This window comes from Schistocerca cancellata, chromosome 3 (assembly GCF_023864275.1).
Source record: "Schistocerca cancellata isolate TAMUIC-IGC-003103 chromosome 3, iqSchCanc2.1, whole genome shotgun sequence".
NCBI lineage: Eukaryota > Metazoa > Arthropoda > Insecta > Orthoptera > Acrididae > Schistocerca > Schistocerca cancellata.
The window spans coordinates 868,884,383-868,889,387 of NC_064628.1; the positions used below are offsets into that span (position 1 = coordinate 868,884,383).

Below are 5,005 nucleotides of genomic sequence, written 5' to 3' on the forward strand. Positions count from 1 at the left end.
GAGTGGGATTTCTATTGAGAGTGAAAGGTCACCAATGATAAGATTCGCTTATGGCACTGCTGTCCTGAGTGAAAGTGAAGAGTTACAGGGCCAGTTGAAAGGAATGACAGTCTAACTATGCAGAATGTTGATCAACAGCAAACTGAGGAAAGACCAAAGCAACGAGAAGTGACAGACATGAGTTTAGCGATAAACTTAGCATCAAAACATTGCAAGTTAAGGAATTCTACTGCCACGGTAGCGAAATAACACATGGAGGACGAAACAATGACGACACAAAAAGCAGATTAGCAAGTGCACAGAGGGCGTTGATAGCAAATTTCTGAGAATGTGCATTTGGAGCAGAGCATTGTATGGTAGTGAACCTTAGATAGTGAACCTTAGACTGTGAAAAAACTGGTAAATAGGAGAATCGAAGCATTTGACATGTGGCGCTAGAGAAGGATGTTGAGCATCAGCTAGAGTGATAAGATAAGGATTGAAGAGATTCTCGCCAGAATCCGCGAAGAAAGGAACGTGCGGAAAATATTGACAAGAAGAAGGGACAGATGGTAGGAAACGTGTTAAGATATCAGGGACTAACTTCTATGGTACTAGAGGCAGCTGTATAAGGCAAAAACTGTAGGAAAAGACAGAAATTGGAATACATCGAACAAATAATTGAGGATGTCGGATGCAAGTGCTACTTTGGTATGAAAGGGTTGGCACATGAGAGGAATTCGTGGCGTGTGGCATTAAAACAGTACAGAACTGATGACTCGAAATTTTCCGCTTACCATTCGCAGGTGAGGTGGGGAGGCAGATAAGTGATTGAGGTACTCCGTGTATATTCCACAGGACACCGTAATCGTTGAGTGCAGACGTTGATTTAAACAAATTTTACACCATTTAGAGTCAAATGAGGCACACTGCCATCACGCGTCAAAAAATCATCAGGTCGCTAAGAAGTGACCATTTCCGTAACAACGTAGGGGAAACAATACAGTCATTGTCCACCTTTTACATCTCATACGAGTCATCTGATTAGTTCACACGTGACATCCATAGGCTCTTCTTGTACAAGCAATCCAAAAGTATATGTACAGGTTGTAGCACTGCAGAACAATAGTTGAAAATCCATTTTACAGTGTTGTGTTATCATACCATATGGGACAGCCTTATGAATTTTTAGGGGTTACTGTTCTAGGTACCTTTTCCATGTATTACATAAATTTAAAACTAGAAATATAAACTCTGTTCCGGCGTAACATCAAGCGCCGACACGTCGGCCCGGAACGTAACTGCAGAGAAGGCTGTGAGACGGCGTGAGTCAATAGAATTCTGACTAGGACTGCACCACGAAAGGAGCGGCACCCACACGAAGAGAATACAATCGCCGCTCCAACCAGCCTCGGCCGTACTAGGAGAGCCGCACTGGAAGACGAGCCGTCATCCTAGCTCTTTAGTCGTGACTTGCGATCTGTATTATTTACTTGCATGGAAATTGTATGTATCAAAGGACACTGATTAATTGCATGTCGCCAATTCCTTGCGAAAAGGAATTCCTTTGTGAAAAGGCAATGTTAAGTATTGTCAATTCCATTGCTGCAATAAACTCCATTAATAAGATTTGCTTGAATGTTGCCGAGCTGTCCGAGAAAACAGATTCCTAGGGCTCTATATTAGAGTAGTGAGCAGGATCCCACAGATTCGTATGTGACGAAAGAACGTGATTCACGTATTTTTTGAACTATAATAGAAAATATACTCCTGTATACCGATTCTTTTTTTTCACTGATTGACAACCCCCGAAATCATTGAAACAGGAAGTGTCCAATAACATAACATTATTCTCATTCTGGAAACGTCCCCCAGGCTGTGGCTAAGCCATGTCTCCGCAATATCCTTTCTTTCAGGAGTGCTAGTTCTGCAGGGTTCGCAGGAGAGCTTCTGTTAAGTTTGGAAGGTAGGACACGAGGTACTGGCAGAAGTAAAGCTGTGAGGACGGGGCGTCAGTCGTGCTTGGATAGCTCAGTTGGTAGAGCACTTGCCCGCGAGAGGCAAAGGTCCCGAGTTCGAGTCTCGGTCCGGCACACAGTTTTCATCTGCCAGGAAGTTTCATATCAGCGCACACTCCGCTGCAGAGTGAAAATCTCAGTCTGGAAACGTAACATTAATTAATTCACAGATACCTTACCTATATTATTATTTGGCACTTTGGCATTACACATTATGATGAAGAAAAACAACAGACAAGTGTCATCCTGTAACTCCACACGCTGGACAGACCATCCTCGACTCCAGTAGGGTCCACTTTGTAAACAGTGGGCCCATCCATGATGGTTCTCAAAGAATATCAAAATCTGTTAAGAGGATTGGGTTATTTAATTATGACTATACGGAAGCGAAACGGGAGCCGTCAAACAAAGAGGCAGCCCTATGGAATCACTTCAGAGGTATAGAAAAACGTTTGAAAAAAATACAAAAAAGCGGAAGGACCAGGAAATTGGGAGAGGAAAATATCCAAATTAGAAGAAAATAAAGAAGCATGTACTGCTGCAAAAACCTCGTCTATCAAGCAAGGAGAAGTAGTAAACACTCTTCGCTTTCTGTTCCACCTGAAAGAGAGCAGCAAAGACGCAGGGGAGAACAGCTACAGCGTACTCCATAAATTACGAATAGGCATATACCGTAAGAACCAGAGCCACACCAGTACAATATGCGTGAAAATGGTGAACACGTGTTCATATACGTACCACAACTGTTAGAAGGAAGATTCGTCTAGAAGCTCATTAGAACCAGATCCATTCGACAGAGAGCCTAAGTCTTCTTATGAAAATGTCTACAGCTTACTAAAGACAAAGAGCTATAGATTTCATTTTAGTATTGTGAATATAATAATCGCCGGTGTGTGTTTTAATTTAATTATAGCAAGGTTAAAAGTGTATAAGAATCTTAAAAAACAAATGCGAAAGCTCATCATGTATTAGGAACATCCAGTATTTGTATTTTTTAGACTTATCTAATAGCCAATCACTGTGCTACCTGTGGCCAATAACTATTTTATGGCCAGTGACTGCATGGAAATATAAATTTCATTCTACCTTCGAATACAAGCAATATAGGCCTAGTATAAAAGTAAATGGTTATTTTAATTGACATTGAGACAAAGGCTTTTTGCTGAATTAATGAAATTAATGAGTTGTCTAACTGTAATTCTTTTGCACAACTTCCTCAGAAGACATCTATTCTTATGTGGCCATCACTACACCGCTTACCCTATGTTACGCAGTAAGCGGAAGAGTGAAAAAAAAAAAAACGTTAAGCAAGTCAGTCGAGCCACGTGACGTGTCTGTGGCTTCTGGGTGTGGAGAAAAAGAGAGATTCCGTGCTCTTAGTCTCAAGCAACATGCATAGCCCAAGGGCGGATTAAACTAAACTAAACTAAATTAAACTTAATTAAAATCAAATGGTAATTTTTGTAATCTGCGCCAAAGTTAAGCACTCGAATTTAGAGTCTTGGGCAGTGGATTGAGTCATTTAATCCCCAAGCCACCTTAACTGGCGTGGCAGTGACTTGTGCTACCCCTCCTGTTGGAATGGTGGTCACCAAATATTAGCAGGGCTTTCCGATCTGCCACATCAGCAAAAAAAGTGCTGGGTGACCCATATCATTCTGAACTGCATTGAAAACAAAAATTAGAAAAAAAATATTTGAGTATCTATTCAAGACTTCACAATTATTATTTTCAAAATATAAGCATTAATATGAGCCAAACTGGCAAAAATATAACTGTCAACAAACTACGGTTTTAGAAGTATTTTGTTCTAATTTCAGTTTATTTCCTTTTAATTTGCATATCAACTCTGTAAATATAAGGTTTATGAGCTTGTTGCTGTATGTTAACAATTATATAAAAGAAGTTATTCAGCAAAAGGTTGTGAATACTTTCACAAGAAATATTAAATTTTTTCGTCAAAAATAAAACACATTTTTGCAATTGTTTGACACTTTTAAGTACCCAAACAGCTTAAAAGAGTAGTTTTTGAAGTTTTTTTTCCTTAACTCTGGAGGGAATGACCCCTGGGTCTTCTTTCTCTTCTAGCAACCGCCCCACCCACAAAACTTCATTAACCCGCCCCTGGCATAGCCACCAGCATAGGGAAGCGAGAGGCGTGGCGCTGCGACTTACCGCAGACTGTGGTACGGACGTCGCCGACACGTGTGGCTGAGTGAGATCCGCTGCTAGAGGCGCAGTGAGCCCATCGGCTGCCACCAAACTTTCCCAGCCAGTCTGTGTGGGCCACGGCCACCTAGTTTCGTCACTCGCCGGCGTCCACTGGGACTATCTTCCGACTGCTAATGTGCTCGCCAGTCTTAAATCTGTCCGTCCAGAATAGATTCAATCGGGCTCCGTCAGTTTCGTACATCTTATGCGCTTGTGGGGGAGAGGAATGAAAGTGGAAGCTACCTGGCAGAATTCTGCACAGAACATAATTTAATCATCTCTTTGGTTTAAGAATAATGATAGAAAGCTGTAAGCTAGGAAGAGACCTGGAGACATTGGCAGGTTTCAGATTGATTATATAATGGTTGGACAGGAATTTTGGAATCAGATTTTAAATTGTAAAACATTTCCAAGGGCAGATGTGGATACTGAACACAATTTATTGATTTGAGCTGTAAACTAAATAAATAGCAAAATGGTAATGAAACGTCCCCTTAGAACAATTATACACGACTGTGCTTAAACTGACACACAATATTTTTTAGCGCAACGCAATCTGACTTTCAAAAATCCCTACAAAAGAATGGCCCTGACTAACATTAACCTATACCTTTCACAAATCACTTACCTCACAAAAATCTCCGTTACTCGAACTACTGCAATACGGCGAGCGCCACTACTGCCAGCTAAATAAAAGATTCAAACTACTGATAGGCATAGTTAGCAAATGAAAGATTTTAATAGAGAACAAACAATGTATTTACCTTAATAGTCATCAAAAGTCATAATATATACAG

The 5,005-nt window shown here is 40.7% G+C and overlaps 1 non-coding gene across 1 annotated transcript; it reads left to right on the plus strand.

Annotated features, from left to right (window-relative positions):
- Positions 1-1,998: 1,998 nt before the first annotated feature.
- Positions 1,999-2,073, plus strand: Trnas-cga (transfer RNA serine (anticodon CGA)). The gene has a single exon. It is a non-coding gene; the product is annotated as a tRNA-Ser (tRNA).
- The last annotated feature ends 2,932 nt before the right edge of the window (positions 2,074-5,005 follow it).